Here is a 25,381-nt window from a genome sequence, read left to right as displayed (position 1 = left end):
GTTATCCATCATTCCTCTGTGCTCTGATGGTCGACTGTTTTCTGGCTGTGCGACGCCCACCCGTTTCCTCGTCCCTCCCCCTTTTTGCCGCTGCACCTCCCTGCGTGTGTCCCCTCCCTCTCCTGCCTGCTCCCTCACGGTTTCTCCTTCCTCCCCATTGATAGTGAAGTCTATGTGACCAGAATACAGACTAGCTAATCATTATTCCACAAGCAGAGTGCAGTGCTTGGGCAGAATGTCAATTCTCTCCCCCTTCCTTCCATCTCAGCCCCCCACTTTAACTTCCCGGTTTTTGCATGCTCACCAAGCAATAGTTAACGCGGTAGCCACGTTTTTACAATGAGGGCTATACGCAGACACAGATTTTACCGTGTCCGTATGATGGCTGAGTGAGATTCCTATTTGTGTGGTTGATGGTGTTTCAAGTGTGTATGATGCAGTTATGTAAAAGTGCTCCACATCAAATTGTTAGGAGCAAAGTGGTGTGGGATGGAGATGAGAGAGACAGCTGTTGAATGCATATTTAGAGAGCGCAGACCGACCCGGACTGACAGCAAACCGTCCAGGCCTAAATTATTAGCATCGGCGGGGCTAACACCCTTTTTTTATATTTGCTTTTTTTAATGCAAAGTACGGATAATTCCTGTTTATATGCTGTTTTTTATTGGCCAGTGGTTGCGTAAAAAGTGGGAGGGGGATAAATTAGACTGCAAACAAACGCACACACTTGCACTGCAGGGCGTGTGTCAGTGTGTGTGATGGAAAGGGAGCGACAGCACACCGAGACTCCTCCTGACTTCTTGAAAACTGCAGCTGTGGGTCACAGCCAGGGGTAACGCTGTGTACCCAGCACTCCAAGCCTCTCCACAAACACACACACACACTCCTCATGCACTGACTAAAAAAGAATTTTAAATTTTCAGGTTTGGCAGATTCACAGCAGTCGTATCTGAATATGGGGGGAATAAAGGGACGTCTTGGCCTGGGGGAACTTGTGTGACATCTAATTGGGTCAAGCATGAGTGAGTAATAGGTGTTCCAGCATTGTCCGCCTACTGGACAAAGACATCTTGAGACGCACATTATTTTATGACATGGAAAGGGAATAGGTGAAAACATGATGATGATGATGATGATGAATTGTGCGGGAGTGGGGGCGGAGGTTGTTTTAAAGCAAAGCAGGGGAGACAGCTCAGCAATGTCACGTTCTATATTTGTTCCCCGGCTTGATTAAGGGACAGCTGAGCGGACAAACCATAAAGAGTCGATTCGTCCAAACGCTCGAATCACCAACAAGAAGTTCACATGAGAGACAATAAGGGACGTTACTTACTTCATATAAGCATTTTTTTAAGGAAACAATTAGGCCTGATTTTTGTCAGATATTTACATTTTTATATTAAAAAACTGAGCATCTTCTGTGTGATCTTTTATTATTGTTGCTGAAACAAGCAGTTAAAGAGCCACCTTATGCACAGAGTGGCAAAATCAATGATTCAACACACTGGCGAGTTTAACAGCTTTGGAGGACAAGGGATGCTTAGAGAGCTCCTGGGGCCTTAAGGTTAAAGGGAAGATCTATACTGAAGCGACTACTTAGACCGAGCAGAGTAAGAGAAGCATTGCAGTCCTGCATAACAGTCTTGTTAGGAACGACGGGATTTTGGGGAAGAAGAGGAGTCAGGTAGTAACGCGGTATGGTGAGCTGTTCCTCTGGAGGCTGCTGTTTACTTACACGACTCATGCTAGCAGAGCTGTGCCTTATATTTCTGAACATTATAAATAGTGTGAAGAGTGTCAGCTCCGCTCAAGGGTGCACTGCATGAAATGTCAAGTTGCTCTGGTTAAAGGTGGAATTATTTTTCAGTGATTCATGGGTCGCACATGTGTGCACATATGCAAAGGTTGACATGTTTGCCATTAGGGATGAAAACATGGGAGTTTTACTGCATGTGTGCCAAATAATGACCTATTGTAGGAACATCTTCAAATGGTTTTGGGGGCACGTTCACAGCTGGGGTGACTTTAGCTTTTGCTATGTACTGCTTTTGATTGTTACCACTTATTCCATCTTTGCCTTTCAGCTGCTCCCTTTAGGGGTCACCACAGCGAATCATCCGCCTCCATCTCAACCTATCCTCTGCCTCCTCCTCCTCACTCACACCAACCCTCGTTCCTTCACTACATCCATTTACCTCCTCTTTGGTCTTCCTCTTTCAACCTCAGCATCCTTTAACCAATGTTCTGTTCCTTTTCTGAACCTGTCCAGACATCTCAATCCTGCTTCCCTGCATCTCAAATTTCTTTTAGAGACGGTTTCCTTCCAATTCTATAGTTTTATTTTGTCATGCAAATGTTGTTTAATGTGTTGCGTGGGAGGCTCATCTGACAATAGACTTCCAGGGATAATAGAAAGGGATAACACATTTTTTTGTTACAGCTTTGGATCAGATAGATTAAAAGTTAGTTGAAAAAGCTGCCAAGTTTTGTAACATGCTGTTCTTAAGGTGTTATGACATCTGTGCTTGAAGGAGATGAAACTGCATCGGAGGGAGCTTTCATATTGGATAGTCCTGTAGTGTCAGATTAAAGTCAGCCATGGAGCTAACAGCAATACAGATGTTAAAGTTGTCTTTGCTTTAACCAATGCTCACTTAAACAGTGATTAAAATGAATATAAAGGAAAGACAACTGCATTTATTTATAGGGGTGAAATGTTGTAGAAGCTATATAAAACGCTGCCTAAATTAGAATACTACCTTTGAAAATTGGGTGTGAATTTTTACCAAAGACCCAGTTTGGTCAAAGAACACAAATACTCAAGATGGATAAATGGCCTAAACATCCAATTCCTGCCATTCCAGACTCCGTTGAGGCTTTAGCAGAAGTAACGAGCAAAAAGGGAGACATCAAAATAAAAGAACTGAACATTCAGTGAAACTACACCTTCTGCAAGTCAGCAGACCATCTTTGGCCTCAGTATTTCCTGTCAAATAAGTTAACAAAGTCACTGTATCAGCAAAAAGCACCACAATACAGAAAAAGAATGAAGATCACATGTCTTCTCCAGGGCTTTCCTTTTGGAAGAGCTGACAAAATTCTGGAGTAGAAGCAGCAGCTTAAAGCTAAGTTAACGCCGACCTCGGCAACGCACATTCAAGTGATCATCTTCAATAAAAAGTCTATGTAAACCTGTGTAAATGTGCGTTTTGGGCTTTTGTGTTCAAAACTCTTGCGTTTACACGTAACTAAAATGTTTCTACGACCATTTTTGGGTTCTACAAAACATGACTTAAGCTAAACTTTGACCAATCAGAGACTCCGATTTGGTAGTGACGCGTGGAGGGTGTCCCTTTTCATTTATGGAAGTGGCAACTGTTTGAAAATTGATCATGGGGAGAAATGAATAATTGCAGTTTGTGGCTGGACGAGACTAAGTCTTTAATGAATCAGAATAGAGCTGTTAATGACAAAGACTGGGGCAAGATTCACGATTCACAGCCTTGACATTTCCAGCTGTAGGTGGCGGACAAAAGAAGAAGAATCCACTCCCTGTATGTCCAGTGTGAACATCACGGACTAAATGTGCACTCTTGAACATGCTTCACATGCCTAATGTGTCCACTGCCTCACAGCTACAAGCAATGATCACTTGAGGACGCTTGGGCCCAATCCGAATTCTTCTCCTACTCCTACAGCTTCTCCGAGAGTTATGGAAAAATAGTGTCTGCAAGTTTGGACGTTAATAACTTTCGACGTTAATGCGTAGCTGCCAGCCCTCCGAATAAACATAACATTGGTTTTATTACTTTAAAAATTCACGCTAAAACAGCAAGTAATTACCTACATTTGAATGTAAACGTCAGAGTGCACCCACGTGGAGAAATGCGTTGTGCTGCAGGTCACCCTCCCGGCAGAGCGTACTGAGCATTAATTCCCTGCCTCTTCTAATTAAAAAAAACAATTTGGACACCACTAAAGCTTCGAATACCCCTAAAATTGGAGGGGTGGGGAGAAACCGTAGGGGTGGGGGAAGAATATGGATTTGACCTTACATAAACACGGACAAGAAAGAAAATAAAACACACAAAAATAAAAAATAAATGTAATTTTCTCTGATTATCATGCAAAGATAACCTTTTAACTGTCCACTATGTCAAATTTACCAAGAGGACCCTTTTTTTCAACCAATTTGCAATTCCTTCTTAAGATTCTCAATGTGAACACTTGTTGAAATTTCAGGCTTTTATGTAAAAATCTCTCTTTAATCTGATGGATAGTTTACACGGTTTACATGGATGCTAAAATCCGCCAGGATGTTCTCCACATCACTTGTTTTCAGGAAGACCATAGTCAGTTTGCTTGATTCTTCATAAAAATGTTCACATCTAAACCAAACATCAGACACTGGTGTGGACCAAACAGTCCAGTGTGAAAGTGTCATGCAATTTATTTTGTTTTAAAACTGCATTCATGACTGTTTCCTTTTTGTTTGTGGCTTCCAGCACCTGGTGGCCCACTGTGAATCCGGTAATCAACCTACAAGTGAGAAGCTGCTCCCGCGACATACTTTCTCCTCAGCTTGTCGTGCGACACGCCAGTCTCATTAGAAGACGGGCTTTCAACTCTTTTTTTCTCCTCCTTATGTCTTCTCAAAACAGCGTCATTGTTCGTGTGCACAATAAAGCTGCTCTTCAGGCTCAAACATCTGCAGTCAGTCTGCACCAATCGCTGACTGAACAGAGGCAGCACTCGTACGCCTAATGACCTTCACGTAACGATGCAAGGCCACTAACGCTAAAGTTTCTGCTTACATTCTTTTGCTGCAAATTCGTTAAAAAATTTGTTTAGCATAAAATTGGAATAATCTAATAAATTTTACACTTAAGAACAGCCGCTCACTTGAATAGCTTTACACATTTTACACATAAACGCCTGAATTCTTGCTTGAGTTCCCGCTTGTTCTAATAAAATGACAGCTTTTTTTTTGTACCACTGTGTGCGTTCATGATGTTCCCTCAGTATGCGCTGCCTGTGTTTGAGGGCATTCTGCTTTTTCTATGTTTGTAGTGTGTCAGTGTGTGATATGTGTCACAGGATATGAGAGGAGTGTGATCTTGTCTGTCACCTTTCTAACCACGTCAGACTCTTTCAAGCTAGTTTACTGTGGCTGGAATGTGACAAATAGTGGTGTACCGATTAATCGACTTAATATCAGATTGATCTGTCTGAGGCAAGCTGTTAATCGAATTGACCTAGACCAGGGGTCTGCAACCTGAGGCTCCGGAGCCACATGCGGCTCTTTTATTCTTCCATTGTGGCTCTTTGACTTTGAAGAAAACTTCAGACTTAACTAATCAATTAATGACTTTATGTGAAGATTTCTGACATGTAGATAGGTCTAACAGATTAAAATAATGATAAAAGGTTGAATCTACTGTCAGAATGGGTTATAATCAGGGTGACATTATCTTATTGTATTTACATTTATAGATTTTCAAATGTTTTTAGTTACTAGTACAAGAAAGAAAATGATGAAGAAACACAAAAGTCACAATAATATAAAATCTCATGTTTCTTACATTTCAATTAAAGTCAGTGTGCTGCAGCTGGGGGATCGGATTAAACGCAGGATGTGTTTTATTTTGAAAGGACCATGAATGTGCTTTTGTCAAAGGTAAAAAACAGTTAAACTTTCTATATATATATATATATATAGTAAAACTCAATTGTAGAGAATGTTTTAAAGCTATGTTTTATAAATGAATGGCTTTCTGGCCACAAAAACATAAATAAAGTATATTATTCTAACTTTGAGGTGAAACTTTGCGTCTCTCTCTGAGTTTTGGTCCATAAGAACCTGGACCAAATGGCTCTTTTAGCATTTAAGGTTGTAGACACGTGACTTATACCGTTATAAAATAATTTCCAAATAAATCAATATCAGAAATTTGTTTTACTAAAACATAAAAATGATCATCACAGCAGACAACACACACGTGATGCAGCAATCATCATACAGTTCAAAGTGTGGACATATTTTGAATTTAGCAAAGACGTGACCACACAATGTGTTTTGATATTCTGTTTGTATTATTTTGACGAGGAATTTATGGAAATTAAATGTGAATGGATTTGTCATTCATTCTTGTTCACTTGTTTGTTTGTATTTAATTTACACTTGATTAATCTGGAAATCTTCCCCTGCTCTGTCAGAACCAGGTATTTATCTCTGAGTCACACTGGTTCTGGTTGAAGATGTCCTGGATCGATTCTAGGTCAGTAAAAATGATTGTTCCAAATATGAACTATGAATCGAATCTTTGTAAAAATGAATAGTGACATTTTTAAACATGTTTTGTCCTTAGTGTTTTGGAGTCTATAAAAACTGACAGAGTGAAGAGAAGATTTGGGGATGGGGGGGATTTCCATGTTTGAGAAAAATACCTTAAAGGGAGAGAGAGGGAGCAAGTGTAAAGGAGTGGGTGTTTGGCAGGAGGAGGGATGGAGGGAGAGAGTGGGAGGGTGGAGGGAGCGGGAGAGAGTGAGGGAGAGCTGATTAGATTGGAGAGAACCAAGGAGGTACGGCTATACTATTGAGCATGGGGAGAGGCAGCAGGGAGGGTGACTAAGTGAATGCAGTTTGCCGCTGCTTGCCACTGAATCACGGCTGACGAGTCCACAGACTGGAGCTAAATCAACAAATGGAAACAGGAAGACTGGATGTACGCTGGACGTATGGGGAGGAGGAGGAGGGACGGAGGAAGAGTCTGCCCTAATGTGCTTCTATCTCTGCATCAGAGACAACAGTGGGAAATCCACAGGGAAAATAGCGGACAAGTCATTTTGGAGCTGTGAGCCGCAACAGAGTCAACTGTGGGACTGGCTGGGATTTGGAGTATGAGCGCAGTAGGTATTTGTGTAGGCATCTTTAAATGAGTGTGTCTACCACACACACACACACACTGAAGTCACATCTCTGTGAAGGAAAATAAGAGTGGAATGCAATTGTTCTGCAGTGATTGGTTTGGTGTGAAATGTCACAGATTTCTTTTTTTTGGATTTGAACAACTACCTCAGACTTGACTCTGTGTTTGTGCCATCCTCTCCTCAGTGCCGGTGTGTGAGTCAGTGTGTAAGCTGATAATAGCATCTCCATTGGTATTCAGTGGAGGGAGCTCCAGGATCTCGCTGCGCCTTTCCTCAGAATGGGATCACAGAGCAGGGATTGTGCTTGTCTGAGGAAAGCTCGCTGAAATGGGTGAGTGTCCATTTCTCTTTTGCTCCTTATTTTCTCGCCTCTTATTTTCTTTCACATTCCATTTCGTTGCGTCCTGCGTTCGACTTCTTCCGCCTTAAGTTCTGTTCTCACCTCTGATGGGCTCGGGTCCTCTCCCTCTCATCCAGCCCCACCTGTTCCCCTCCATCCTGTCCTCTTTTCATCCCCTCATCCGCAGAGTCTTGATCAAAATTTTCAATTTCAGTCCAGCTGGATGGTTTTGAACCAGATTTGAACGGTTCAGTACATTTTGATGTTTGCCCCCCTCCCTCTCTCTGCTCACAGTCCTTGTTTGCCTCGTCTCCTGTTCAGATGAGTCCCCCCCCCCACACCTCTCCCTCTCTCCCACTGTCTTCATCCTCCCCTCTACATTCTGTTTGAGTTCAGACACAGCAAAGATATTGAGTCTCCATCTTTGTCCTCTCTGTTATCGTTTGTGCACATGAGGGACGGGGTCAAAGGTTTTCTGTCCCCCATCACTTTTTTAGACAATTTCTGATTTAAGAAGTGTTTAAACGTCTCATGGTGGTAGATGTCATGCAAGGACTGATGTAGACACACTGTTTTCCCCCATTGTAAATCACTTTTACATGGTGCATAACAAAAAGACAGTATGTTGCACACCCTTAGATGCATATTTTTAGTCATAAATTGGCCTGATTCCGATTCAGTCTCATTCTAAAGTGTTGGACAAAAGTCCAAACTATCTGGAGGCTCATTAATTGGAGCTCATGAACCCAATGTTCCTTTAGAATTCATTATTTTGAGCTACTTCATTGTGCTCTTGAAAAAAAAAGACTAATTGAAGCATTTTGTTAAACCATCCTTGTGAACTGTTTTTACAAATTGACTTTTCCCGTTCAACAGGTGCAAACTGTTGCATGGTTACAGGGGCTAGAAACGCTGCTGGATAAGAATTGACACCGTGCTGCTATTTTTAAGTCAAGCTAATCTTTTTCCAAAGAAGTAAAGATTGAATTAAGAAAATTAGATGGCGAGGAAATAACAGCATGAAGGGACAAAAAATGAGCAGGTGTGGAGTCTGTTGAAACTAAGATGGACACAAGCTTGGCAAACTGTCAGCTGTAGGTGCATCTGTCGATCTGTAACATATTAAGGAATGTAAAAAAGGATGTGTTTTTGAAAATGAGAGATCTGTGTTACTGTATGATGATTACAATGTACAAAAAAAATGGCAAATTAGATGCATTTCTTTCTTTTTTCTGTTTAAAAACAACGAGAACATTTTGACACTGCAGCTTAAAAATCTGAAATTATTTTCCTAAACAGGAAAATATTATCCTTCACAAGCGTATTCACAGTTCTAAAAGGTTACCTTCCTGTATTTGCATAAAATCTCAAAAGAAAAGAATTATTGGGTGTAATTTAAACCACACAGGCTTAAAAAAAGTCTATCCTAACATACCCACTCCATTAAAAAACATATAGTTAGTATTTTTATCATGTTTTTGTGGCATTTTTTCTGATAATAGTGGATATTTATAAAGAACTTTTCTCTAAAAATTGCATTTCTGAATATTTCCTTGTTCAAATTGTTCTGAATCAGGAGTAGTGGAAAAAACACTTTTGAAAAAAGCTTACGGTTGTTAGTGTAACAAGCTATTGCCCCTCTTTAGTGCGCATGGCAGGCATATGATGTCATGTGACAAAGGGATTTGTGGGTAGAAAAATGAAAAAGGCGGTATATGTTGTAACCCCAAGGCGTGTGTCTCTGAGCTCCCTCATTTAACACCTGCTACTTCACATAACTGACAATCGAACCCGGAAAACCGGCTAGATTGGTGGCTGCGGTGGGATTCGAATCCACTTCCCCGAAGAGACCGGTCGCTGAATCGTCTGTGACATTACTAAGCGCTCTGCTCCACTCCATTCTGATTCTTTAGCCTCGTTTCCACCAAGCAGTCCGGTCTGGTTCGGTAAGGTGTGGTAGAGTACGGTCCAGTAGTATTCTGCAGAGCGTTTCCACTCCTCAGTTAAACCTCGGTTCCATGGAGCAGTTTGTTTTCACGGCGCATGCGTGGTGTGTACCGCTAGCTACAACCTGTATCCCACTGTCGCCAGGGATGGCAAGGAACATTGGTGGCAGGCATTTTCAATATAGAGTCATATCCAAAAGAGTACACAGGAAACCACAAATATCCATATGGTTGCAAATGTTGGGAACATTGGCTTAAATGAGCCGAACTATTCTGTTCCACTTGACAATAGACCTATAGTAGGTGGCGGGCTCCCAAGGGGTGGGGGTTGGTACTGATTAATGGGTCAATTTCACAATGGAAACGTTCAAAATACCGTACAGTACCATACCAAACCGGTCAGTGGAAACAAGGCTATAGATCCATGAATGTCTTTGTTTTCCTCGTCTGAAATGGCGTCTGGCTCAAAACTGTTGCACCGCTAACGTCAGGTTAGGGATGTGAGGAGCTGTGAGCTAGCAGGAAAGTGTGTAAACAGATGGATGTTGGGAAGTGGGGGGGGCCTACTCTGCACTCACAGTCCTGTCCTCAACTCAGAGGTGAAGTTCTATGAACTCCTGTTCTAAAATACGACCTGTTGTTTTGGCTAAAAACGGTATTATTATAATTATATAAATCCACTGGGAAAGCTTTCACAAAAGTTCAAAAGATAAATTAATATAAATTTACTTTTAAATGTATTATTGCCTCAAACATTGTTTTGAATCTGTGTTTTTTGTCCTTATACCAACTAAAATGATCTCATTCTAACCTCATTTGAGGTCTGTTCTTCTTGTAACCTCTGATATTTGCTCTGTGTCACGTCTTTACCCACAAATGACTCCATCTGTGGTATTAATTACAAAAAGCTCCTATTTGCTGTTGGATTGTTTGGTGTCATTATTATACATTTAACAGAACACTGGAACAAAAATCGTGTCAAGCTTTGCTGATGCTCAGACAGACGCGTTTTGTGCAACACAAATATTGATATTGATTTTTCATCTGCAGTCAAACAGAAATTTGAAATTGAAATTAAACGTTGCAGCTGGAGTCCAGACCGGTGTTTACACGGGCTCTGCTGTAAGCCTGGGTCGCTGAGAACCGCCTGATGGATCTTGTGCGGCGTGATGGACAGCTAAGTTGGATTTAAAGCAAACGGCGGTGAAGGCGATTGAATGAAAGCAGCAGAGGGGCGAATGCTAAATTGCTTAGGGGGCGTAGAAAAGAAATGTCATGGGGAGAGTATCTGATGATGAGCTTGTTAGAGGAGTGAAGGGATCAAATCTTGGAGTGAGGGGAATAGATCATGGAGCAAACATGCGGTAAAGTCTGCAAACGAGTGACAAGGATGGGGACGGACAGCAGGACAACGGGCAGGATGGCGTGTACGGGGAGGAGAATGACACACGCGATTAGGCTGAGTGACACAAATGTCACCGGGCTGACCTTTCTTGCACTCTCCTCTTGTGGACTTTACCTCTCCTCTTCCTCTTCTAGGTCTGAAGGCTTGCAGAGATGGACACCAAACAGGCTGCATGGGAGCACACCGATCAGCAGCTAGCTTTCCCCACCTGTCTGCCTCTGCCGTCTCCTCCCACAATCCTCCCAGAGAGGGCTGAGCCTCCAGAGCTGAGGCAGGGCTAGCCAGGAGCCGCCTGCAGGAGATCAGACACATTCCCCTTAGTAGTGGACGTATAACAAGCCTATATGTTTAGCATACAATTAAGCTCACTAGAATGTGTCAGAACTGAAATATCCTGCAGTGATGCCTGAGCAATTGTACACAGGGACGTGTATGGATTTGTCAACCGGAAATCCTTCTGAGATTACAAGACTTTGGTTTCACACCTCAGAGCTGGGTCATTTTTTTTCCAGATAACTTTGTGGGCAAAAGCGAGTAATTGAAAATCCACCCTCGGGAGCCCGTCTTTTAAAATTCCTGGTGGGGGAGAATGGATTTTTCTCTTTTTGCTTCTTTAAAGGAACAATTTCAAAATGCCCCGTTTATCCAAAGTTTCCTTCGTTTTCCTTTTCATTAAGTCTCTCTCTCATTGTGGAGAAATGTATTGTCAAGCAGCACAATTTCTCTTTATCCCCTCTCAGTGAACGGAAAAGAAGAGGGACAGGGAGTCCAGAATGGGTAACAAGTAGGGAGGAAAAAATAGGTCACAAAACACACTATCAGGAAGAAAAAGAAGAAAGAAAAAGAAGCACTGAAGTTGAAAAAACTTAGAAGTACCTTGATTTGTCCTTTTGTAGAGCGGAGTCTCTTTGTATTTCGTCAGTGTTGTCTTGCAGGCGAGTTAATGCAATGAGCAGGGGAGGGTTCAGGATTCCACCTGGAGGGGGGACTTAAGCAGTAAGTGATGGTCATGTCCTCTCTGCACCTGCCTGCTTTGCATTTCGGTTCTTGGGAAGCAGACGATCTGAAGCGTGGCCCGGTAGACAGACGGCTGCACCGAATGACAGACAAGCTCTCAGGCTGAAAGTCAGACGGAGAAGACGAGCAGAAAGCCAGGCAGTCAGCCAGTGCTACCGCTGCACAACTTGTGAGGTTTATTGTCATTCTGCACAGAGTGAAGGAAAAGGCTAAAGAAGAGGAGACAGGAAGAGAGTGTCTGTTTCTTCTGGTGACTCGCTTCTTCATCTGCATCCTGGTTCCCTAAGGAGACAAAAAAAACAGGGAGAGGGTTTTTACTATACAGGTTGGAGAGAAACAGAGGGGGAGAGCAGGTGTCGGAAATCCTCCCCTTCATCTGCTTGTCATTTACTCCTTTATGCTCTCTCGTCGTGTGGCACAGTGATTGATTTTCTGCTGCTGGCGCCTCTTTTCCTGTAGGCTCTCTGCAGTCCCAGACAAAACAATAGACGAGGAAAATACAGCAAAGAAGGCCAAAGGTGGAGCCCTTCTTGTTTTTTTTTGTTTTTTTTACTCTCTTCATTTGTCAAGATGACCACTTCTTGAAGTTAAGAGAAGAACTTAATCTGCTTCATCGTCCATCACTGGCCAGCAAGGATTATCTTTTTCCCCCCTCTCTACAATTCAATATCTGGATTCCTTCTCCACGTACATTTTTCCCCCAAAGATCCAGAGTGTAAATTCATCTGACCTTCCTTCTCCAACGTCCTCCACCTTTTGAAGAGGTGCTAGAACTCGTGGTCTCAGATCTCGGCACCTGTGTTGATTCACGGCCACGGCTCCAGCATGGCACATCCCTTCTGATACCGTCTGATTCATTCTGTAAGTACACCTCCCTGTGTGCCTTCACATGTGCGCAGCATGTCATTAGCATGTATTAAGCTCACGGAGACACAGAAGTGGTCTGTCTTCCTGCAGTGTTGGTTTTATGGTTCTTTCATAGCGGATTTGCTATCCTGTGCTTCCTCTGCTCTAGGCAATGTGTGTGTGAGTGTCTGTGTTTGTGTGTCTGCCAAAGCAAGAGATTTTGATCTTAGAGCCAGGCTTAAAACAGCATCAGAGTGTCAGAATGAGGCGAACGACGAGTGTGTGTGTGTGCAATCTCCATACTGGTCCTGAGGTTAATTTGAACTAATTAATAGTGAGTATTTCCTCCATCTCTGAGCGTTTTTTGTCTCTGTCTGTACTTGTTTTCATTAGGGCCAGTTGGAAGAAGGATGAGTTTTCAAACTGAGAGGGGTGTTTTTGCTTCTGAGAATGACCCTGATTCCCTCACTGGTTCTCTGTTGCCTCCATTTCTCATCTAATGCCCTAAGCATGACTCTCTCTAACTGCATATCATTTTGGCCCTCTTTTTATCCCCAAATGAGCTGCTTGAATGAAACTCCTTTACAATATCCCGCATATAGCAAAGCCCATCTATCTCCATGGACGTATCCACATCTTTATACACTTCCAGAGTAACCAGGCATGCATCAGGAGACTCTCAATCAAGATTGAACCTTCAAACAGACCAATGAACTGTGAATAACGCCATTACCCAAACTCCCGGCTCAGAGCGTTTTAGACAGAAAGATTTGAAGGATAGAAAAGGAAGAAAAAAGTGAGGAAGCATAAAAAAACAATTTGAAAATAGAGGAAGAGTGGACGGAGAAAGCAACAGAGAGGAGGACACTGAAGAGAGGAGTGTAAGGAGAATAGGGGGAGTTTGGGTCTTGAGGGGGCACAAAGCAGGAAAAGACCTCTGCTCCATAGGAGCACTGTGATGGGCTTAGCAAGGCCTCGCTTTGTTCACACTGTTGGTCAGCTCCTCCGAATAAAGATTACTAAATAATGCGATTACTGCAGCTGCACGCTGATAACACGCCGCTGCCGATCCCCTTTGTCCAAAAGGCCCAGAGAGGAGAGGAGAAGTGGCTCGTGATGATGGCATCAAAGGGAGGACAGTGTTGACCACATTACCCTGTCTCGGGGGCCTGACTTTCACAATATGGCTTCCATGTCGCCCTCTGAGGATAAGCGGAAACGGTTAGTGTGACGGCACATAAATACACTCGAAAAAAAAACTGTTTTCTGTCCTCAAATAAATGGGGGATGTCTGTATGTTTACCAGTGCAACATGAATTCTGTTTTATCTTATCTTCTGTTTTATGTTGCACTGTCAGATTCCAAAAGTGACTAAGAGCTGGCAAACGCTGCAGTATTTTACCAGCACGCGTGAACATAAAGCGCTCCTCTCACGGTGAGACGCCTGGCTGTTATAACGATGCTTTACGTGGCGTCCTCCGGCTGGACTGTTGGCTTTATGCTTCTCGGCGTGACAGCTCTGACACGCATTCTCGCCGTGCTGACCTTGCCATTTAAAGTGTAGTAAAAGCTGAATCCTCACGCTGGGTTTCACGTCGATACGTGTTCTCGCAGTGCTTGATAAATCGGCCCCCCCACCTGCGTGAGAGGCAGAAACAAGCAGGAAGCAGCGGAGGTAGAGTACATCTGTCTGAAACCTGTGGATCTCGGAGTGGTGAACAAATGTGAGAGTTCAGCTGGGTTCACCACGCCCCACCCCATCTCATGCAACCCCCTCCCTATATGAACCTCTTTCCTCTCAGTGGAAACCAGACCCTGCAGAGCTACAGATTAGTCCACAGCATCAAACTCAAATGTTTTCAGTGAGGGACGGTGGATCATAAGAGCTTGAACCGATGGAGACAGCAAGACCAATGAGTGATGAGTATAGAGGGAACCATGTTCCTCTTTAAGGCAGAACTATTGACTTGGGAATGAGCATGTGTTGGTGTATGAGACCTGGACTGACTGACCCCTCCCCCTTTGGTTCCAAACAGGAAGTAGCTGCTGCCTCCAAGAAGCCAAAATCCTATAGACTTCTATTGAAATAAACTGCTATTACTCAGTCACTATATTTATCAGAATAACCATTCATGCTCTGATACATTTTTCAACGTTCTTTTTTTCATGATAATTTTGTTTTAGTGCAAGTTATTCAAGTTATAAACTGGCCAATCAGATTCCTTGATGAAAGTCCAATACAATGTGTAACGTTTGAAATGTTTGACAGATTCTTCCGAGCCCGCTTTCAAGAGGTGTGGACTTCCAACAAGCTCACTGCAGATTGACAAAAGTGGTTGCCATAGAAACCTTGACTCAGACCAACTTGGACCAATTATTGCTTACTGACGTCATCTGGCTCCAGCATGGCGGAGCCAATTTCACAAAAAAAATGGCAACTGAATTGACTTAATTTCATTGGAGCCGGACATAAGCTATTTTCTATGGGTGACGTCAGAGTCTGACTTACCATTAGGTAAAGGTTGGAAGGTAGGCGGCCGCCTGGGGCCCTCAACACTTTGCCTTCTTTACTAAAAGCTGACATATTAACAAAGCTACATTACAAATGTTTTACTCTGGGTAAGGATTTTGCAAAAGAATGAATTAATACAACCATCTCACTGTTCGCCCAGGGCCTCCAAACTGCTAAGTCTGCCACTGGATGACGTCACACTCACAGTACAGTTCTCATATACAGTCAATGGGCAGGATTAAACAAAAGTAGCCAAGTCAGAGTTTACAGCAGGTGCCCTGTTGAACGATACCTCAGCACTCCAATCACTTTCATGTAAAATATTAAAACTTTTATTTCAAATTTTACAGCAAAAACAGTTAAACTTACAGTACAATATTTGATCACTCTGGGGCTATATTTATTAAACATGACAGCAGTACTATAGGGCTACATTTTTCTGAACTCTCATTTTATTTTTTTTCATTTCACATTGAAATAACCCCAAAATTGTATCATTTGACTGACTTGTGACTGACAGATCTGTACTAAGAGCCTGACATTTGCTGAAAGATTGGCTTCAGACCGGTCAAATACAAACCAGTGGGTCATGTGACCACAGTCTGTCCATCTCTACATACATCATTTGTGATGACATACTGCACAAACATGCAGCTTCAGGCTTGAAAAGCTGTTTCACTTTGTTTTCTTGCACACGGGTCACGAGTGTGTCAGCAGACTGAAATGAACTTTGACCTCAGGCAGAGTCTCCCTAAGCGGAGACAGTACAGTTACAGTCAGGAATAACTCATATTGAGCTACTTAACTAAGTCACACACGCCCAAATTGGAAGGTGAAATGAAGCCAAATGATTTTTTTTCTCTTTTTAAATGATTTTCTGAATGAAAAGACACAATGCTGCTGCAGTCTACAGTAGTGACTCCATCTGAGCTTTGGGAGAAAGGTGCACACCCTCTTCACATTATAACTGAGAGTTTCACATTTGTGCCAGTTGGATCCTCTCAGCTCTGTGATTTAGTCTTCCTTTGATTTTATTCTCTTTTTCCAGCTCTGATTGTGTTCGAGAGTTTTTCCTCCTTAATGATTTTCCACTGATTGTTTAGACAAAAGCACATTTTCTCATTGTTTGCATCATTAATCAGTTAACAGTACTCTGGTGGAAGCAGATGCTCCATTCTACAGTGCTGTCACATGCTTGTAAAAAGGCCATTTTGACAGTGTTGGAGAGGAGCAGATAATTATTATGTTATCAACATTGAATATATCATTTTCTCATCAGCTCAGGGTTGTCTGATTGCTGCTCTGCCCCTTGATGCTGCTTGCGTTGCAGTTTAACCCTGGCGTGTTCCGAACAGCCTCTGCTCTGAAGCGAGCCGCTCTAATTTGGGCTGGGAGATCTGTTCAAACACAGAGCAGCACTTCGGATTTCTCCGTTGTCAATCTCTCGCCGCTTGACCACCAGCGCGAGGCACTGCAGCCTGCACTAAACCTTTGCATCGCATTGCCTAATGGAGTGAAAAAAATGTCCCTGTTTGCTTAGTCGTTAGTCCGGTTCTGCTTTCTTCAGACCGCCTGGTCTTCAGGGAACGGCTGCGTTCAAGACTGTACGTGTGTGAGTGTTTGTGGTGAGAAGAGTGACAAGAAACGGACATTAGGACACACATGCCCTTTCCGTAATGTGCCCCCGGCTGGGCTGTTTGGCTGGCTATAAAGTGGATACTGCTAATGGCCTCACAGTTAATGGACTCATTAAGAATGGATCGCTGGAAGATAAAAGCCATGTGTGAAATGTGGCTGATCTGAGGTATAGGTGTTATCATTTGAGAATATTTGCTGTGACTGAAACAGTTTTTTGTTGGTCTGGTTGCTTAAGTATCTGCAGAAGGGGACCACGCCGCGGCTGATATTGCCACTCTGCTGCATTAGCATCAGTAGAAAAGGTCAGTTTTCTGTCGATAGAGGTGTAATGCCGTCTGACACCCAGGTGATCAGTGTTGGCCTGGGTGGTTTTCATCAGCACAGAGAGTCACAGCAATTATGTTTTACTGCCAAAAGGATGCTGCTGTAATGTGGAAGGCTGAACTGGTTTATTTCCCTGTCTGTCCCCCAGAAAATAAGGATGAGGATGGGTGTTGAGGGTGTTGTTGTCATAACTACTCATGTATGTCAGATTTTACCCTCTTACTGGAGCACTTGAATGTGTCAGCTTCTTGTTTGTGGGTTAAGTCACCTCCATTCTTGTGGTTTGGGTAAAAATAAAAATCACCTTATGATAAAAATGTTTTTTTTTAGCACATTCTTGTGCATTTTTCTAATGAAAAAGGGTAAATGTTTTATAAATTAAGCTTAAAATTGTATTTCTTTATTCCAATTGTTGTAAATCAGATGTAAAAATACGGTTTGAAAGACCGTATTTGTGATTTAGAAAAAACACTGGGTGGACCATAAGCTCCTCCTCCGAGCAAATTTCGAATGTTGTGTCCTAGAAAATGACATGTTTTTAGAATTTTGGATAATAACTGCATAATCATAATTTAAAGACCACTGGAAACGCTTTGAAAATAGATCTAAAGATGGTCAGACTGGGTCTTCAGATCCTATTTTCTAAGCAGACAAAGCTACTTGTATGCATTCTCAAAAATTAATTATTTATTCCTATTTGCTTTGTAAAACTCTTTAAAAATAAATTTGATTGAATTGAAAAGGTAAAAGCTAAGATTGACCGGCAACTCTGTGGGATTTTTCTCAAAGACTTGAAACAATATTTCAGCTCAGACTGAACTGGTAAATTGATCTAACTGTAGTTTACAATGTTGACAGATAAATTGGTGCTTTCTAAGGATTTGAAAAGCTGAAGCTTGTTTATCTTGAAGTTGAGGCATTTGGACTTATACTCCTCTCTTCTTGAAATGTTTTGCCACTCGTGAAGCCTCTTGGATGAGTGGCGAATTTCACGAGTGGCGAATCAAACCTTTCAGGAGGAGAATCCTCAACTTCAAGACACCACCAGGAGGAATGAGAATCTTCATCGACATAAAAAATGTGTGGTTGCTCTCTTTACACGTGTCGTGGGCGTTTTTATTTGTGATCTAGAAAAAAAAAAAGATTTTTGTTCTAAGCAGAGCTGATCTGTTATAAAGAGCTGCTGGAGTTGCAGCGTACCTGTATATCTGCTGTTTGAAGGCAGCACAAATATCTAAGTTTGTTGTTATTTTTTTGTGTTTCCAAAGACTTTTTGTGCCGTTTGAGATTTTATAATAAAAAATAAAAGAAGTCACTTTGAAAAAAGGAGAAAAAGTTTCCGACTCACTTGAAAATCAGAATAGTTTAAACCATATTTTGATGGTATTTCAGTTCACTTGCATTCCACAGCTTTGATTGGGCATACACTGCTTTTTTACATAATTAGTCAAAATATTCTAATTATTACCAGTTATTTAAAATAAAAACAGCAGTTTCATCACCATCGTATATACTGGATGGTGTAAATGAGTGCACCTTTTAATAATTAGCTGTTTAAAAAGAGTCCCTGCGGGACGTGACACTGTAATCACTGATTAAATTTGTCTGCTGAACACTAAGGAGATCAGTGGGGGTCATGCTGCAAAATCAGAGGGAAAATGTACCTGCCAGGCTATTTTGGGAAAGAAATTGCTAGACATAAAGCATAAAACATTCATGTAAAGATGTACAATGAATACGATCTACATCTTGAAGTTGTTGTGGAAACGTCGGTTCACAGTTAAGCCTAAAATCATAATTTCTTGAGCATATTTACTCAGCTGCTAAGCAAAATTAAAAATATATATGAGTGTAATGAAGGTAATAGTTTTGTTAGCCGGTGAGAGTCTGATGGGTTTGTTCAAACTTTTCATTCCTCATTGAATGTCTCCTTGTTTCACCTTTTAATGCATTTTTTATGGTTGTTTTAATTGTTGTTATTAGTAGTTATTGCTGCTGCCCTGCAGGCTGTTAAAGAAGTGAGCACTGCACTGAAGTTGTAATCAGCAAGTCACTGGTTCGGGACCAGCTTTGGTCGCAGTCCGTTATCTCAGAAAGGGCGTCCGGAGTGAAAACGCCGCCAAAGCCCTTGAAAATGACTCCTTTTTTGGCTATCATTAGCTTATCGCCGTTCGTCCTCTGAGACCTTACATGAAGACATCGCACGTGTCTAATTCTTCCAGAGACAAAGGCATTTTGGGCTGTTAAGTAAAGACTTTGTTATCAGCTCTGCCAGGCCAAAGCGTTAACATGCAAGTCGGTTGCAGTCCAGCTACCTCCGTCCAAATGGTGCTGTGCCAGCTGATTATGGACTACTGCCTGACGTTAAGCTGCTGCATTTTTAACTGAGTCACTGAAGCATAATACTCCAAATGAGCCAAAATGACATCATAATTACGGAATAAAAAGCAAAACTAGACAAAACGCCAAAACAATAAACGTAATAAATTTACACAATTCTCACAGCTTTTAAAATTTAGGATTCTGTTTTTGTCAGAAAGGTGACAAACCTCATAAAACAGATTAGTTCAGATTTTGAGCTCCTCCTTTGCTCAGGACTTATACTCTAAAGCAGGAGTCTGAAGCCACATGTTGCTCTATTATCCCTCCATAGTGGCTTCTGACTAAAGAAAATGAAAATGTTAGTAATTTTCACAAGTAAGGGTTTGAAGTGGTGACTTATGTCTGTTGCATCCCTGCTGACATCAATGTTTGCTCTATGTTTCCTCCAGAATGCACAGATTTCAAGTACAAAGTAAAACTTTAATATAAAGTCTAATCTTTTCTGATTGCTCCGTTTATTTTGAGTTTAAGGCAGATATTACTTTGTGCTGCACTACAACAGTTAGAAGCCATTTCGACCAAAGTTGCTGAAATACATGTAATGTATACATTTATATATTCTTAATATACTCTTCTACTGGAATATAAACCTTGGAAGTCATGTTCATGTTCAGGTTAACAGCAGTCTTATCAAATATCAAATTGATTTAAAAAATTCACTTTTCGTTTAGACTTTTTAACCCCAAATTCTTTGCCCCGATCTTTGAAGTCTTCCAACCAAAATCTTTTAAATATTCCAAAAATCCGCTTTAAGACCAGAGGGGTTCCTCAGGTTCCTCATCTTTGGAACTCCCTCCCACTGTCATTACGTCAGATCGACTTTGTTGTCAAGTCAAGACATTTTTGTTCTGGAAAGCTTTTAGTTGATTTTATTTCTCTTTTTACTATGTTTTACTGTTTTTTTTTTTTTAATGTTTTTAGTTTTATTAATATTATTATTTGATTTTATTAACTCTGTGTTTTAATTTGATTTTATGCACCTTTTGCAAAGCACTTTGTGATTCTTTCTGGGGAGTGCTAAAGAAACTATTCTATTCTATTCTATTCTATTCTATTCTATTCTATTCTATTCTATTCTATTCTGTAAGAACTAGGCCCAGATTTAGTAAACCCCACTATAGGGGGGAGCTAGTATATCAAGGGTCAAGTCTGAGTGTGCTGAGATTATGGGGTGTCATAGCCCCTAAAAGGATTTGAAAACTATGCTGTCCTCCTATCAATATATCAGTTCATATATACATATCTTCTACTTTGATTTAATTAATATGACTCAAAGGTTTTAAGTTGAATGCTTCGTGAAACTACCGTCTGCATTTACTGGGCTTAGGAGAGGCACAAAGAAGGCACTAGTTTGTGTCCTGTTGAGGCTGCATTTATCTTTTTTTATATCTATTTGTTTATCTGTCCTTTCATCCGGATGTTTTTTTTAATGCTTTTCATTTTATGACTTTTTTTTCTTGAAATATTTATTTCTGTAGTTAATTTTGGATTTGGAAGGGTAGTCACAGCATTTGGGTAGCCACTGTCTCCTCTTGCCATGGCTATATTTGGCCTTGATAGTAAGTAAAAAAAAGTATGATGGCTTACCAACCAAAGAAGACTTAATATACACCAAGAGAAAAGCTTTTTGTCTTGTGTTGTTTAAAACTTTCACGGAGTCGTACGAGCTTCTGTCAAAAGTAAAAAACAATTTTGAGAAAATGCAAGTCTGTCTTTATATTTATGTTTTATTCATGCATAAAAAAGAAATACAAATAATATTTATCTTAAAATGTAATTATTTGAAAGCAGTATCAGATATTCTGTCAGTGAAGGTTTTGATCTGGCAGAAATGTCTCTTTATTGCTGAAGGCTGCAGACTCCTGGTTTAGAATATGTGTGCTCATTTCATTGTTGTTCCCTCTGAATATTTGACTCACTTTCAATAAAAAAACCAACATAGAATAAATATCATCTATAAAGTAACATCAATTAGAATGTAGGAATTTGAAGATTCTGAGTGTTTGAGATGATCCTTCTGCTTTTCTGTGGAACCAGCTTTGTAGATCTGCATGTGAGAACCACGGCTGGCTTCATTGCTCTGCCTGTGTCTCTGACTTCTTTCAATTCAACATGAAAGACTATGGGTGGGGGGTGCACTCTGCCAATGTCATGGTTAGCGTTTGTGTTCGGTTGATGTCAGAATCAATGTGTTTCACACGAGCAGCGCCGTGGTCATACTGAGAGGCACAAAGTATTCCAGTCTGCTCATGAGACAGCCTTTGATCCGGAGCGAAAACAGGCTGAGAGAGCGCCGGCTCAGCTCGTCCACGCAGGCACCGCCACCCTTTTAGCACCTTCAGTCAGCCTCAAATCAGCTATTGGCAGGTCCGTAGTAGGAAATAGATGAAAGTCAGCAGGTTGGCGGGGTGCACAGCATATTGCGTGTTTGAATTAAAAGCTGTTTGATTTAAGCTGCCAAGCTTAAGGTATTTGTTAGGAAACTTGGGATTAGTCATAGATTGTAAGTCTTAAACAGCAGGTGTCATGCTGTCTTTGGTTCAGTTTACCAGCATCTAAACCACTTAAAACACATTGTTTGCCACTGAGGGAAAACCACAACTAACATGTCCCGTCGATTGAATTTAAATTTTGGTTCTTGTTTGTAGCCACTCAAAGTTAAGTGTAATCATGGAGCTTTTATTGCTCTTTAAGTATTTTAGGAAATTCCCGTCTTTTTTGGACGAGGCCCAGCTGGATTTAGAGACTGAAACGGCCGTTTTCCACCTTCTAATTTTAAAGCAGGAACTTTCCTAGAATGAGGGAGCAACTGTGTTTGTAAAGAATACACTCATTTGTGCACATTCACAACAGATTGGCTACAGAAACAATACCTATAAACTTCTACAGCTCAATTACAACCACAGAGAAAAACCACAAAGATATATTGCTCCACTTTGGTGAGCTCCCAGCCCACAAAAAGCCTACACAACTTTTTAGACTAAATTCATTTTTTATTTCCGATTTTGGCCTCCAAAACTTTGCTGGAGATATCAGTCTCTTTTGTGGCCAAACTATCCATTATGCTCTACTTATATAGAAGCGTCACACACAGCTCTTCCAAAAGACCAAAAGTAGAGTGTGATATCAGCTAAGTTTGAGTGTACAGAGATTCAAACTTAATTTCTCAGTGTTATTTGACCAGCGAATATAATTTACCGGATGATTTCTGATCTTTTTCTACTTGGATAAATGAAGAAATCATGCTGTCCTGAAGGATTGCAAACGCTCATATTCCTGATATTGCCACTTTTCAATCCCTCTATCTAGTCTCAGTGGGGCATAATCAGTTACTAGCAGTTGGCCAGTGGCACTTACGGATGACATTCCGTCTGCAGCAATAATAACTGTGTCTCGTTGGCGGATCACCTGCCTTATTGCTCATTTGATTTACATACATACAGGTAATCAGTGAACCTGCAGGCTGTCCATGACTGATGGAGTGTGTCAGCACATGCGGTCTTTGTTTTCACTTGACTGTCAGGTCTGGCGGCCCATGCTGCTCCACAGATCAATGAAGCGTTTGTATTTTCATATGGAGTGTGTGTTTGTGAGTAATCTCAAAATCCCTCTCTAATCATCTTTTGATCTATTGTAAAAGAGTTTGCAGTGGTCTTTTAATTAGGATTTTACAGAAAATCCCCAAAAACTGTCGTTTTCAAGGACATACTTTCTGGAATTTATCTCTGAATTGTGGGCGGGACTGTTGTTGCAGAGCAAGCTCGCCCCCATTTCCCATCAGCCATCTGTTTACCCTCCCCCTGATAGCTTACAGCCCCTCACACCTCCTACCTAACATTACCGGTGCTACAAAAATGGTGATCAATGCTAACAAATCTAAGCTACATAGCAAACCTCTTTTTTTTAGCACGGAGGTGCATCTTATTTAACTGGATTAAAGAAAAACCTGTGTGACTCAGTGGTATAAAGACATTTTCAAAACCTTACCAATTGAAAGAATTGTGGCCAAGTTAAGAAAGAAGGACATTTTTTTAATGTATTTATGGCGCCCTGTGTGAAACATCTACCAAGTGATCTGGCAGAAACTATTCAAAGGGGTTCAGGTTCATTGGAATGGCACCTCTCATATTTTACTACAATGTTTGCCTAATATTAACCCTCTTATAATCCTTTATTAATCTCACATTCTTTTTCCAACACGTATGTCTAAGGAGAATGTGCACATTTGAATGTCAGTAATTCTCAATAATTTAACTTGTCTATGGGCTTTCTACCCTTCACTTCATTCGTCTTAGCCATGACCGACGTGTTTTGTCTTTTTTTTTTCTTTTCTCTTCTAATGTTGTTTTGTGTAAATAAGAAAAAAATTAAATCCGGCCCACCAGAAGATTTATTCCGGCCCAGTCGGGAAGAGACAAAAAATATAAGGAAGTTTTAAAAAAATCAAGTTTTCGAACCCGTTCCTGTGGTAAGTTGTGGTTATTTAAAGAAATGGCCACAAAGCGGAATTCCGCCACAAGGGGAAGCAAAGGAAACGCAAGAGATCAAGAAATAATTATGTTAAACAATGTAATAAAAAGTGATCAGGCCACTGGGTTGGTTGGGGCATTTTTTCCAACTGAGAAACAAACTAAAACTAAGCTACAGATAACAAGTTGATCATTGGTTATTTTGCTATTATGTTACTGGTCCGGCCCACTTGAGATCAGACGGGTTGAATGTAGCCCCTGAACCAAAATGAGTTTGACGTCCCGGTTTAGAGCCAGGTGCCAGCTCGGACAAAGAACGAAGACTTACATGGATCTATTTGTCTGATGCATCAGAACGGAGGAAAATCAACATTACAACTTAGTTCTTTATTGAACTGTGTTATTTTGTCTGATCCTGATTTACAAAGACTTGAAAACAGAAATACTCAGAATTTCAGTTTTTAGCTTAATTTTCTTAATATATGTCCTCCATCATCCAACAAATCATCAGAAAATACAATTTTCCTCAGAGTGAGCGTTTAAAGTTTATACGTGAATCCTCATCTTTTTTGGATTTATCTCACTTGCTGTGAAGCCAAGAAATCCTGTTTCTCATTTAAGAGTATAAAACATCTTAATCTGTAGCTTAATTAAGCAAAAGATACAAATTCAAGCTCGAGGTAATAAAAAGAAAACATCAGAGTTAATTCAAATGTATCAGGTCTTTTTAGAGACGGGATGTCAGGAGCTAGAGAGGTAGAGTCCAGCAGTAGTGAGTTAATCTGCCAGGATTATAGCTGCTGATTTTCGCCATGCCCTCATGGAGGAAAGCGGAAACTCTCTCTGGCTCCGTTTTCAAGCCGCCTGGACCAAAGCCACAGAGGTGAAGCAGAAGCACATTGATTAGAAGCTGGTTTGAGCTGGGTACAGGTTGCTCTATCCTTTTATTTGCCTCCTCCTCCTCCTTTGACCCCTTCCCCTCAGCTCAGGCCACCGCATTCTCACAGGAACACATGGCTGTGACTGAGAGTAGATGCTGCACGTCAGGATATCGTTTAAGACGGATCGGGTGGAAATACATGAAGGTGTGCTGGGAGAGAACAATCAAAATGAATCAAACGGCGAGCGCACAACAGCTTTTATTTTGCTCTGATCGTGAGCCAACTTGGAAGCATGGGAGTGTGCACGTGTGTGGAGGCAAAGAAAAAAAGAAAAAAAACGGCAGCTGCTGAGTTGCTGTGTTATCGCTGCAAAAGCGTTACAGTAAATAAAGCTTGAGACCAGGCAGGGAGACAGGTGCAGCGGGCAGGGCCGGTGGGGAGCTACTGTAACTCCAGAGGAAGAGAGCAACTCGTTTGAAAGTGCCAACCGGACCGTCTTTTGAAGTGGCCCATACGGGCAGAATATAAATAAACATGAGCAATGTCTGCTTTGGAGCAAAGCAGGTCTGAAGGTGTGAGGCTCATTAGAGAGCAAAGGGCCATGCTGATAAAAGAACTCTGGCCAAATCGCTCGGTGAATACAAAGACCCTTCGCATTTATCTACCGCTATTTTCCTCTTTTAATCCTCAT

General features: G+C 41.3%; 1 protein-coding gene across 6 annotated transcripts in view; it reads left to right on the top strand.

The window, feature by feature from the left end:
• The first annotated feature begins 6,538 nt into the window (after window positions 1–6,538).
• The window catches only part of grik5 (glutamate receptor, ionotropic, kainate 5), a 115,316-nt gene continuing 96,473 nt past the window's right edge, over window positions 6,539–25,381 (top strand). For 3 of the 6 annotated variants that reach the window (XR_002918777.2, XM_024267741.2, XM_036215808.1), the window contains exons 1-3: window positions 6,540–6,909; window positions 7,115–7,261; window positions 10,756–12,499. The gene's annotated coding sequence lies outside the window, so the exon portion shown is untranslated. Of the gene's footprint in view, window positions 6,910–7,114; window positions 7,262–10,755; window positions 12,500–25,381 lie in introns of all 6 variants that reach the window. The other 3 variants (XM_024267739.2, XM_036215807.1, XM_024267740.2) reach the window with 2 other exon arrangements.

This window comes from Oryzias melastigma, linkage group LG16 (assembly GCF_002922805.2).
Source record: "Oryzias melastigma strain HK-1 linkage group LG16, ASM292280v2, whole genome shotgun sequence".
Classification (NCBI taxonomy): Eukaryota; Metazoa; Chordata; class Actinopteri; order Beloniformes; family Adrianichthyidae; genus Oryzias; species Oryzias melastigma.
This window is presented reverse-complemented; position numbering and strand designations above follow the sequence as displayed.